Source organism: Ixodes scapularis, unplaced genomic scaffold, assembly GCF_016920785.2.
Source record: "Ixodes scapularis isolate PalLabHiFi unplaced genomic scaffold, ASM1692078v2 PGA_scaffold11__112_contigs__length_91849675, whole genome shotgun sequence".
Taxonomy (NCBI): Eukaryota; Metazoa; Arthropoda; class Arachnida; order Ixodida; family Ixodidae; genus Ixodes; species Ixodes scapularis.
Window position 1 is genome coordinate 47,516,425 of NW_024609837.1, and position 13,734 is coordinate 47,530,158.

The following is a 13,734-nucleotide window of genomic DNA, read 5'->3' on the forward strand; positions in this document are numbered from 1 at the left end:
GGGGATTTTTTTGTAGTCAATGTCACTGAGATGGTCTTATAGAAGTAAATTTTTATTTTCTGAAAGTCGCACCAGTCCCCAAGCTTACAAAGGTTTTCATTCAACGTAGAATGACAGGAATAATTTTTATACATTACGCAGTCATCAGCGAACAATGTTACACTAACACACTCATCAATATTTTTAGAAATGTTGTTAATGTAAATTTAAAAAAAAATAACGGCACGAGCACGGAGTTCTAGGTATACCAGACAAAACCTGTAGATTATCAGACCTAGAGCCATCACGTTCAACAAATTGAGAGCGGTTTTGTAGATAGGCCTGTATCCAACGAACCAGCCCAGCATTTTCATATATGAATAAGCAGATTGCGAGGCACGCAATCGAACGCCTTAGATAGATCTAAAAAAATTGCGGCGATGTGGTGACGATCGTCGACCGCGACTGCAAAATCGTGGAGTACAGATATTAGCTGAGTCGTTGTGGAAAAGTTTCTAAGAAATCCGTGTTGGTTCTTGTCAAAAAAAATTCGTTGACTCTAGGTCACGAGATTTAGGGTTAGCGACTATGTGCTCAAGTAACTTGCAAAATGCGCTTATTAAATAAATAGCTCTGTAATTCCATGCGGCGATGTGGTGACGATCGTCGACCGCGACTGCAATATCGTGGAGTACAGATATTAGCTGAGTCGTTGTGGAAACGTTTCTAAGAAATCCGTGTTGGTTCTTGTCAAAAAAAAAAATCGTTGACTCTAGGTCACGAGACTTACGGTTAGCGACTATGTGCTCAAGTAACTTGCAAAATGCGCTTATTAAATAAATAGCTCTGTAATTCCCTGCGTCCAATTTGTCACCTGATTTAAGTACCGGAACTACTCTAGCGGTTATGCAATCTGCTGGTAAGGAACACTGATTAAGTGAATGCACTGAAAAGCACGTAAAGCTACTCGGAAACTATTTCCGAGTAGCGATGAAGAAAGAATTAGGTATGGCATCAGTACCGCATGATTTCTTTACATTGATATTCAATAAAAGCGAAATAATGCCTTCATGACTAAGCACCACATCTGGCACTTTAACAGAAGTAGATGAAGAGATATAATTATTATTCACAATCAAAAAGGAATCGGGTGTAGAAAAAGCACTGTGAAAAAAAGTGAAAGCCGTTTACAACTCCCTGTAACACCAAACTAGAGCGCAGCTCTTGAGGAGGAGGGGGGAAGGGTACAGGGGGGGGGGGGTGAAGTGACCTGGGGGGGGGGTGACGTGACCTTGCGGGTCACGTGACGATGCCGATGATGTCATCAGTGACGTCACTGATGACGTCATCAGTGACGATGACGATGCAGACTCCGATGACGTCATCAGCGATGATGACGATGACGATGCGGATGTCGGGGACGTCATCAGTGACGTCACTGATGACGTCATCCGTGATGATGACGATGCGGATGCCGGTGACGTCATCAGTGACGTCACTGATGACGTCATCAGTGATGATGACGATCACGATGTGGATGCCGGTGAGGGCATCAGTGACGTCACTGATGACGACATCAGTGATGATGACGAGGACGATGCTGATGCCGATGTCGTCATCAGTGACGATGACGTCATCGGGGCGGTCACGTGACCTCGGCGGGGGTCACGTGACCCTGGGGGTGGTCACGTGACCTCGGGGGTGTCACGTCACTTCGGGGGTGGTGGTCACGTGACCTCGTGGGAGGGGTGACCTCGGGGGGGTCACGTGACTTTGGGTGTCACGTGACCTTGTGGGTCACGTGACCTTGTTATGACCTTGAGGGTCACGTGACGTTGGGATGACCTTGGTTACACCGACGCCGACGGCGACGGCGATGCCGCTCAAACCGGGAACGGGCTCCTAAGAGCTGCGCATTAAAATGGAATTGATCTCATTCACAATTTCTTTACCGTTAATTGAAACAAAAAAAAAATGAAAGCCGTTTACAATTCCCTGTAACGCCGGTTAGGGCGCAGCTCTTGAGGAGGAAGATGGAGGCGTACTGAGGAATAGGTGACTCCTTGAGGTCACGTGACCTCATGGGGTCACGTGACCTCAGGAGCTCACGTGACCTGAAGGGGTCAAATGACCTTAGGGGGTCACGTGACCTCAAGGGGTCACGTGACATCAGGGGGTCACGTGACTTCTGGGGTCACGTGACCTAAGGGGGTCACGTGGCCTCGGTGGTCACGTGACCTAGGGGTTTCACGTGACCTTGGGGGAGTCACGTGACGTCGCGGTTACGCCGACGCCGCTCAAGCCGGAAACGGGCCCCTAAGAGCTGCGCTCTAAAAAATGAAAGCCATTTACGACTCCCTGTAATGCCGAATTGGAGTGCAGCTCCTCAGGAGAAGGAGGGAAGGGTACTGAGGTTCACATGTTCTCGGGGGGCAGGGGTCAGGTGACCTGGGGGGGGGTGGTCACGGGACCTTGGTGGGGTCACATGACCCCCTTCCCAAGGTCACGTGACCTTGGGATCACGTGACTCCAGAGAAATTTTAGAGCGCAGCTCTTAGGGGCCCGTTCCCGGCTTGAGCGGCGTCGCCGTTGCCGTCGCCGTCGGCGTAACCAAGGTCATCCCAAGGTCACGTGACCCCCAAGGTCACGTGACCCCTCCAGGTCACGTGACCCCTCCCAAGGTCATCTCAAGGTCACGTGACCCCACGTGGCTCCCAAGGTCACGTGACCCTCGAGGTCACGTGACCCCAAGACCCCACGTGACCCTTTGAAGGTCACGTGACCCCCAAGTCACGTCACCCCTCTGAGGTCACGTGACCCCCGAGGTCACGTGGTCTCCTCCCCAAGGTCACGTGACCCCCAAGGTCACGTGACCCCTCCCAAGGTCATCTCAAGGTCACGTGACCCCAAGGTGACCCCCACGTGACCCCAAGGTCACGTGACCCCTCTGAGGTCACGTGACCCCCCGAGGTCACGTGACCCCCCTCCCCGAAGTCACGTGACACCCCCCCCCCCCCCCGAGGTCACGTGACCGCCCCCCCGGAGCATATTAAAGAATGAGGGGAGGAGGAGGGGTTTACCCTCCCCTCAGTACCCTTCACTCCTCCTCAAGAGCTGCGCTCCAATTCGGCGTTACAGGGATTTGTAAACGGCTTTCACTTTTTTTTCCACTAGATTTATCGGGGAAATGTTTTCTGCTAGATTTAGCGGGGAACTTTTTCCGCTAAATTTAGCGGGGAAATTGTTTCGCTAGATTTAGCGCGGAAAGTTTTCCGCTAGATTTAGCGGGGTAATTTTTCCGTTAAATTTAGCGGGGAAATTTTTCCACTAGATTTAGCAGGGAATTTTTTGCGCTAGATTTAGCGGGAAAATTTTTCCGCTAAATGTAGTGGGAAAATTTTTCCGCAATATTTAGGGAGAAAATATTTCCGCTAAATTTAGCGGGGAAATTTTTCTGCTAAATTTAGCGGGTAAATTTTTCCGCGAGATTTGGCGGGGAAATTTTTCCGCTAGATGTTGCGGGGAAATTTTTCCGCTAGATTTAGCGGGAAAATTTACCCACAATGCAAGGAGCGGTTACGCCGACGCCAACGCCGCTCAAGCCGGAAACGGACGCCCAAGAGCTGCGCTCTAAAACAATATTTCTTAGTTGTTTTACTCGTTCACGAGTAACCGATAGAAAGCGCCAAAATTGTTGAGGCGATTCTAATAAAAAAAAAAGGTAAGCCGTTTACCCTGTAACGCCGAATGAGAGCTCAGCCCTTGAGTAGGAGGATGGGAAGGTACGGAGAGGGGGTTATGCCTCTCCTCTCCTGCTCACCTCCTATTTAGGGGAAAATTTTCCGCTAAATTTACCGGAAAAAAATCCCCGCTATATTTAGCGGGGAAATTCTTCCAATAGATCTAGCAAGATATTTTTCCCGCTAAATTGAGCGTGGAATCTTCATCACTAACTTTAGCGGGGAATCTTTTCGCAAAATTTAGCGGGGAAAATTTTCCGCTAGAGCTAGGGAACTTTTTCAGTAAATTTAGCGGGGAAAATTTTCCGCTAAATTTAGAGGTGAATTTTATTCGTTAAATGTCGTGGGAAAATTTTTTCGCTAAATGGGAAAAATTTTTGCTAAATTTAACGGGGAAAATTTCCCGCTAAATTTAGCAGGTACTTTTTTCCGTAAATTAAGCGGGAAAAACTTACCGCTAAATTCAGAGGGAAAATTTCTTCGTTACATGTAGCGGGGAAAATTTTCGCTAACTTTAGCGGGGATCTTTTTCCGTAAATTTAGCAGGGAAAATATTTCGCTAAATTTAGAAGGGAAATTTTTCCGTTAAATGTGGCGGGGAAAACTTTTCACTAAATTTGGCGGAGAAATTTTTCCGCTAAACTTAGCGGAGAATTTTCTTTCCCTAAATTTAGCGGGGGTAATTGTTCGCTAAATTTAGCGCAAAAAATTTTCTGCTAAATTTATCAAAAAAAAAAATTCCGCCAAATTTAGCGGAGACTTTTTTCCGCTAAAATTTACGGGGACAATTTTCCGTTAAATTTAGCGGGAAACATTTTCCGCTAAGTTTAGCGGGGAAGAACTTCCGCTAAATTTAAAAGGGAAAAATTTTCCGCTAAATTTATCGGGGAACTTTTCCAAAAAATTTAGCGGGAACAATTTTCTGCTAAACTTAGCGGGGTAAAATTTTCCGATAGATTTAGCGGGGAAAGTTTTCCGTTTAATTTAGCGGGGTAAATTTTCCGCTAAATTTAGCGGGGAAATTTACTCATCATGCACCTTGCGGTTACGCCGATGGCGACGCCGACGCCGCTCAAGCCGGGAATGGGCACCTAAGAGCTGCGCTCTAAAAGAAGCAAGACTTTGCCCATAAAGTTTATCACGTGCGATGCGTACTTTACTGAGTAATTCATCATTGTGGATGTTCAGCTCCAAGCTATTTTTAATTTGTGCCTTTCGTTTGCGTTTGACACGCCTCTTAAGGCCTCAACACCAATTTAGATTCCCCGCTAAATTTAGCCGGAAATTGAACATGTAGTGAGGTCATGTGGTGTTAGTTTTCTGGCTAATTTTCGCGGGGAACCTGATTATGTGTATAAGTCACTACACATGAAGTCATATTACATCATTTTCCCCACTAAACTTATCGGGGAAACTGAATTGTGTTTCCTTGCGAAATCTAGCAGGGAAACTGGACTTGTTCACAAGTTACGTGACACGAAATCATGTAACATCATGTTCCCCGCTAAATTCAGCGGGGAAAGTGAATTGGTGTTGAGGTCACATGGCGTCAGTTGTCTAGCTAAATTTATCAGGGAAACCAAATGGGCATTTAGATCATATTGCGTCAATTTATCACCTAAATTTAGCGGGGAAACTCTGACCTCACAGGCCAAAGCGTCACGAAATGTGACTTTACCAGATTTGGAGCAACTAAACAAAAACTTTTCACGTTGAAACAAGCACCGCGTGCATATTATTATGAGGATCCCGTCGTATTTTCCTCGTCATCACTAGCTTACCTTTAAGCTTACGTCGAAATAAACTTCGAATATATATATATATAACGGGCATGGGTGGCGGGGGGCCGAGGGCGTGGGTATAGAAGAAGAAAAGAACCCTTAGTGAAAACAGCAACAACGGACGATTTAATCTTCGACGTTTCGGCCGGAGTCCGGCCTTCGTCAGGAAAAACTTTTACAGATGATCGCGGGTAGTATTTATACAATGCTACGGTCGGGTCCAAATTTCGGCGGGGTGACGGTTAGAGCTTTCGTGAGAGAGAGAAGCCTAGGGCAGTTCTTATCCGAGTGAAGAAGCTTGACGGTCGGGGCCAAGTTTCAAGGACGGCGGAGTGACGGTTGTAGCTTCTTGAGAGGGGGCGCAGTGTCACTTTGTGTCCGGATGGGCAGGGGTGACCTAGACGATAGCGTACAATAGATGAAAGTTACACGTGCAAACTAAAGTGCTGCCCCCCCCCCCCCCCCCCAAAAAAAAAGAACAAAAAAAAAACGGCACGGTCACTTGGGTTGTTTTTTGGGGCATGCATGAGTCAGACCTGGAAGGGAACAATGTTAAACCTAGAAATAAAAAAAAAATACAATGAATATCAAAACCTGGAAATAAAAGAGAAACGCTGATGGTCCAGTTCCGGGCCACAAACACAGTACCACTCTTAACAATGAAGTCTAAGACCTGAAGAAGAGGGGGAAAAAAAAGAGTTTTTTTATTGTTCGTGTTATTCGTCTGTTAGCATTTTAATCGATGCCAGAGTACCGGGGCTTTCATTTATTCCATGTTTAATAGTGTTGAATCGGTAAATTAGGTAGGATTCACGCTGTTCACGTTCGCGATTTGATTTAAATCCAGATTCTAGGAGCGTCGCTGACAATTTATCAAACCAGTGTTTTGGGAGAGCGAAATGTTTCGATAGAGGCAGTGTCGGAAGATTTACGGCGTGAGATTTGTGATTATTAAAGCGCAGTCTAAACGCCGTTCTAGTCTGCCCTATGTTTGTATTTTGCATACGGTACACTCGAACAAGTACACGACATTCGACGAGGCACATGTTAAGTTTCCTTTAATTTTGATCGAGAACTGCGAGTGCGTGCTGCTGGCCGTGCTTTTGTGCTGCATCTTTCTACAGATCAGACATCCTGGGTGCATGCAAGGCCTACATTTGTTAGGTGGTGGCGATGTATTTATCCGCGAGTTTACTAGTGTGTCCTTGAGGTTACGCGATCGTCTGTGGATTACCCCAGGGGCGGATGATAACCGCTCGCTTTGTTCGAGAATGTTATAATGTTGTCTTAAGATAATATTTACATTAGAATGGTTCATGCTATAAGTTAGACATAGATTTTTGCGTTGTGTGTCGCTTTGCGTGGGGCGCGGGATGATAAGGTCTGCGCGGTTCAGTTCCTTGGATTTTCTGATTGCATCGCCGATTATACGGGGTGGATACTTTCGTTTCTCAAGCACTGACTTTAAATTTTGACTGCTCGCATCAACATCTGTCTCTTTTGAGCAAATTCGTTTGAAACGATGAGCTTGGCTATAGGGAATGCTGTTCTTGCAATGGTGTGGGTGGTCGCTTTGATAATGCAGGTATTGCTGTTGATGTGTTGGCTTACGGTACAGGCTCGTGGCGAGTTTACCTTCGTCTATTTTAACGTTGACGTCAAGGAAGTGTATTTCGGTTTGAGAGTACGAATCTGTAAAGCGGATGCTCGGATGAGCAGCGTTGTATCGACCTATGAAGTCCACCAGCTCCTCCTGAGTGTGCGGCCAGGCAATAAATATATCATCTATAAACCTCTTGTACATTAACGGCTTTACGGGACATTCAGAAAGGAACTGAGATTCTAATTTTCTTATGAATACGTTGGCATAGTTCGGGGCCATTTTGGTGCCCATCGCGGTTCCGCTAACCTGCCTAAAGTGTTTATTGTTAAATTCAAACGTGTTGAGTTCTAAGACAAGCCTCGCTAGAGTAGTGACGACGTGTCCATCTTGGGTATCCGGTTGTTTGTGGAGTTCGTACATGTCAATTAAAGACATTATTCCATCATTGTGTGGGATATTCGTATACAGCGATGACACATCGAGTGTAACCAGATATGATCCTTATTGTATGTATAAATTTGATATCTCCCTTCAGAAGTGAGTTGTATCTTTAATGTTCAGATCGAGACTTGTAGGTATATGTTTATTTAAACTGTCTATATATCCTGATATGGGTTCGGTTACTGTACCTATTCCGTATATGATTGGGCGCCCTGGGTCACCAGGTTTGTGAATCTTAGGGAGCATGTACAAGCGGCCCGGGGAAGGCTGTACCGGTTTCATTAATTTATGCTCGTTACCAGTTATTTTGCCATCGTCTAGGAGATTCTTAAGGGCGGAGGTCACAATCTGAGTGTGGTGCACCGTAGGGTCATCCGCAAGAGGTTCATAAAACTTTGAGTCATTTAGTTGGCGGTTTCCTTCTCGGATGTATTCCGAAGTGCTAAGAATCACAATCGCCCCTTCTTTATCGGCTGGTTTTATTGTTATGTCTGTCCTATTCGTCAGGGTTTTTAAGCTAGCCCTTTCGGATTTAGTGTGGTTATCCCGCTTTCCCGACAGCCTGCGATATTCCCGCATTATGTCTTTTTGCACAGCGGCTATGTATAAGTCAAGGCAATCATCACGGTCAGCCTTTGCGTCCAGTCGCTCGTTGCAGGCTGCTGAGAGGTGTTGGAGCTACAAGTTCTTTCCAAGAAGTATTCCCGCAATCTTAAATTTTGAGCAAAGTTGTCGAGGTCGCGTAGTAATTGAAATTCGTCAACAAAACCTGTGGCGGGACAGAAGTTTAATCCTCTCGAAAGGAGTCTTTCCTCTTCAGTTGATAGAGTCACACCAGATAGATTAACAGTTGTAGTGCCACAAGGGGCGCTTGTGCTTGAGCTATCGTCTGTTATGCTAATGACCGGTGGAGTATGTTCGCTATAGTTAAATGATGTCGTCAGCTTAGGTAAAACAGGGTTAGGAACCTTATCGCGCTGTAGCTTACGTAGCTTGATTGTTGCGAGGTCATGGCGTTTCTTTTTGTCGAATTCATATAGGGCGCTAATTTCGGATGTCGATAAGGGGCCACTTGAACGGAGAAGTGTAGCTGGTCGGGTAGTTAACTGTTTTACTTGTTTGTCACTATGATGAATCGCTATTTGGACCAGTTTAAGGGAACCCTCAAGGAGAACCTGTTGCCATTCCGATCGGTCATGTTGGTCGAGGTTTGTGCAGGCGGGAGGAAGGGAAAGGCGACATGCCCTTCGGAGTAATGCCTGCGTTAAGGTACACTAGCAAGGTTGATTTATAAAGTTCGTGCCTAATGCGTTTATCTGAGAGCTTTCGTAGATTAAGAAAAGTGGTACTGTAGTTTGGAGCCGAGGAACTGGACTCACCGAAATGTTGTCAAACTTCTTTCGGGCGCGGGGAGCTCTCCGCGACGGGCTTCCGCAGGTTGTATAGCGCTGCCTTGAGGTACTTCTCGGCTCCTGCGAACGTCGCTTGGGTGCCACACTCTCGGCAGGTGTCGGGTACTCATCGACGTAGTCGACGCTCTCGCTGGCTGCCGGGCACGATGCTGCCGGGATCCCCACAGGGGCAGCTGGGTTATCTGGACTGGCGTTGTAGGACCTGGGCCTCTCGGGGTGCCTGGGTTCCTCTGATGGGGCCATCCCAGTGCACTTGGCGGTGGCGGCGTTAGGGATCTGCGATGACCACCCTGGCGACGTCGTACTTGTTCCACGTTGCGGAATGGACTTCAGGTCTGCCGCGAGGAGGGCGACTCCCGTGAAGCTCGGGTGCGGCCCGTCAGCCGCCAGGACTCGAAGGGGCGGCAGCGACGTGAACTCGTGGTCCAGGCAGGCCACCTTGCCCGGTTTCCTGCAGTAGACCTTGACTGTGTCGTTGAACTTCCGGGCTTCAGTGTTGAACCAGTGGACGAAGCGGTGGTTCGACTGGTCCAGGCGTCGATTGGTGTGCCGAGGCAACACGAGGGACAGAACAAGTCTGTGGAGCTCCGGACGTGCTCGCAGTGTGTTGTTGACCAGGCGATGGCACCTTCGTAGCGTCTCATCGGTGCCGTATCGTTCCAGTTCGCTCGTCCCTACGTGAAAGACGAGTGTCGTGGCAAAACGTGGGAGGCTGGCGAGCTCCTTCTCGATGTCAACCGTGGATGCTCCACGGAGGGTGATGAAGGCAGGTGCGGCTCTATCGTAGGTGTCGAAGTGCTGGTGGAGATATCGGGTCTGCGAGTTCCCGATGACAGCGGAGGCTGTCATCGGGAACTCGCAGAATCTTAAAGGGACCATGAAATGACCTTTTTACTTTTTCCAGATAACTTTTACATTAAACCGTCAATGTTCACTGAATGCCGAACAGGCATCCGTTTTTGTCTCGGTTTATTAACTTCTACACAAAAAAAATTATTGAAATATCGACTTTTTCATTCTCTCCAACTGACCGCAAAAGAAGCCGTGACGTAGGCCGTTTCCGGAACCGGAAGTTGTCTCGGCAGTAGGAGAATGGGAGTGTTAGCGGCAACGAGTTGGGGTGCGCCGGTAGGTTTTACTGCGCTGATGTCACCGACGTATTTCCTGAATCGGCGCCTCTCATCGCCGCATCGCAGCTGAGCGAAATTCAATGAGATATGTTGCGCTACAGCGACAGCATGGGACTAGTCCCATACGCCGGTATGCCTGTTGGGAAGTGCAGGGAGTCTTCCGGTGAAGACTCCAGAAGTCAACCACCCCGTCATTGTTGGCAGAAGGGCCGGCCCGTGTCAGTCGTTTGCAAAGCGACGTAGATGGCGTTTTTCGCGGCCTCGGAGATGCAGGAGCGAGCCGACGTTAAAAAAGATACGTTTGAACTACGAGTGTCAGCAAGAGCCACGTAAATACCTGTTTTCACACGGAGCGGACGCGCGCGCTTGATGGATGTCTTGTATTCGCGCTGTTTGTAAGCGCTTCGGGACCGTTCTTTTACGATTGCAACTCGGTACTGACGCGACACTCGGCAAAGAAAGGTTGGACCGGGGTTGTACGTATACCTCCCACGAACTGTTATAGCTCGACAGTGACGTGCAATCTGTCAGAATAAAAATGGCATACCAATAACAAAGTGTACATACCGTGTTACGAAGGTAATCCATACGGCGTTTATTTCAGCTCTATATCACACAAAACAAGAAGATAGAATCGACGAGAGTCCCTTTTCGACGAGTGTTCGTCAACACTGCCTCGGAAAACAAGGGGAAGAGATTGACCTCACCTCTTAATCTAGAATTGAGGTCAGTGATCGAACTATAATACGGGAAGGGTCCACAAGGGTCGCGCGGGCATATTCCATTTAGCACGCCAGCCGATCGTAGGCAGACGGTCTTGCGACGAAGCAACGCAGCGCCGGGTCGGAATGCCTGCTAGGCCTATACGCTTCGTCGGAGTCGGTGGATCCAGCGTTCTTGTTCGTCGTGGTCTGTTTTAAGTACTGTTTTCTTGCTGCTTGAAGTCGGCACGCGCGGGAAGAACACGTAGAAAAATAAACGTTCTGTCAGTCAGAGTTTTGAGAGGAAGGAAAACAAAGAAAATAAACGTTCGTCGCTGGCCGCCACCGAAGTAACTGTTGGCCCTGCCCTACTGTGCACGCGCAGTAGTTGCTTCGTTTACCACACGATAGATGGCGCCTGGCTCTCAGCATTATCAAATTTGGCAATTTTCGCCACACATCTTTAATTATGCTACAAAATGTGGATCTGAATATTATTTAACAAAACTTTTAGGAAACATTCGCCGGCTATTTATTGTTTACGATCGCTGTGGTGGTGAGGTAGGCTCTTACCCAATAGGCGACCTGGATTTGGCTGACGTGCTCCATTTCCGCGGATGCATCGTAGTGAACAGGCGAAGGAAGGAAGGCGCAAAAGAGTCCAGTTTTCTTTTAAAAGTTCTATAGCAAATAATTTTTTTTGGCTCCCTATTTTTGTGTTTTTGTGTTTCTTTTCACACCTTTTACGACGTGCGGTGGATGAAACTCGATTTTAAAATCATTTCATGGTCCCTTTAAGGACCTCCGTCCTTAAGAATCTCCTAGACGAGGGCAAAGTAACCGCTAACGAACATAAATTAATGAAACCGGTACAGCCTTCCCCGGGCCGCTTCTACATGCTTACTAAGATTCACAAAGCTGGTGACCCAGGGCGCCCAATCATATCCGGAATAGGTACAGTAACCGAACCCATATCAGGATATGTAGACAGCTTAATTAAACATATACCTACGAGTCTCGATTCGTACATTAATGACACAACTCACTTCTTAAGGGAGATATCAAATTTATGCGTTCCAAAAGAAACATATCTGGTTACACTCGATGTGTCATCGCTGTATACGAATATCCCACACGATGATGAAATATTTTCTTTAATTGACATGTACGAACTCCACAAACAACCGGACACCCCAGATGGACACGTCGTCACTACTCTAACGAGGCTTGTCTTAGAACTCAACACGTTTGAATTTAACAATTAAACAATAAACACTTTAGGCAGGTTAGCGGAACCGCGATGGGCACCAAAATGGCCCCGAACTATGCGAACGTATTCATGGGAAAATTAGAATCTCAGTTACTTTCTAAATGAAAGTTACACGTGCAAAGTAAAGTGCTGTCTTCAAAAAAAAAACAAAAAAAAAAACAAAAAAACGGCACAGTCACTTGTGTTGTTTTTTGGGGCATGCATGAGTCAGACCTGGAACGGAACAATGTTAAACCTAGAAATAAAAACAAACGAACAATGACTATCAAAACCTGGAAATAAAAGAGAAACGCTGATGGTCCAGTTTCGGCCACAAACACAGTACCACTGTTAACAATGAAGTCTAAGACCTGAAGAAGAGGAAAAAAAACGTTTTTTGATCGCTCTTGCTATTCGTCTGTTAGCATTTTAATCGATGCCAGAGTACCGGGGTACTCTGGCATCGAGTAAAGCCGCTAATGTACAAGAGGTTTATGGATGATATATTTATTGTCTGGCCGCACACTGAGGAGGAGCTGGTGGACTTCATAGGTCGATACAAGGCTGCTCATCCGAGCATCCGCTTTACACATTCGTACTCTCAAACCGAAATAAACTTACTAGACGTCAACGTTAAAAAAGACGAAGGTAAACTCGCCACGAGCCTGTAACGTAAGCCAACAGATCGACAGCAATACCTGCATTATCTAAGCGACCACCCACACCATTGCCAGAACAGCATTCCCTATAGCCAAGCTCATCGTTTCAAATTAATTTGTTCCAAAGAGACAGATTTTGATGCGAGCAGCCAAGATTTAAAGTCAGTGCTTGAGAAACGAAAGTATCCACCCCGTATAATCGACGATGCAATCAGAAAATCCAAGCAACTGAACCGCGCAGACCTTATCAGCCCGCGCCCCACGCAAAGCGACACACAACGCACAAATCTATGCCTAACTTATAGCGTGAACCATCCTAATGTAAATAATATCTTAAGACGACATTATAACAATCTCGAACAAAGCGAGCGCCTTAAACGCGCGTTTCCATCCGCCCCTGGGGTAATCCACAGACAATTGCGTAACCTCAAAGACAGACTAGTAAACTCTCAGATAAATGCATCGCCACCACCTAACGAATGTAGGCCTTGCATGCACCCAGGATGTCTGATCTGTAGAAAGATGCAGCACAAAAGCACGGCCAGCAGCACGCACTCGCAGTTCTCGATCAAAATTAAAGGAAACTTAACATGTGCCTCGTCGAATGTCGTGTACTTATTCGAGTGTACGGTATGCAAAATGCAAACACAGGGCAGACTAGAACGGCGTTTAGACTGCGCTTTAATAATCACAAATCTCGCGCCATAAATCTTCCGACACTGCCTCTATCCAAACATTTCGCTCTCCCAAAACACTCGTTTGATAAATTGTCAGTGACGCTTCTAGAACCTGGATTTAAATCAAATCGCGAACGTGAACAGCGTGAATCCTACCTAATTTACCGATTCAACACTATTAAACATGGAATAAATGAAAGCCCCGGTACTCTGGCATCGATTAAAATGCTAACAGACGAATAGCACGAACGATCAAAAAACTCTTTTTTTTTTCCCCTTCTTCAGGTCTTAGACTTCATTGTTAACAGTAGTACTGTGCTTGTGGTCGGAACTGGACCATCAGCGTTTCTCTTTTATTTCCA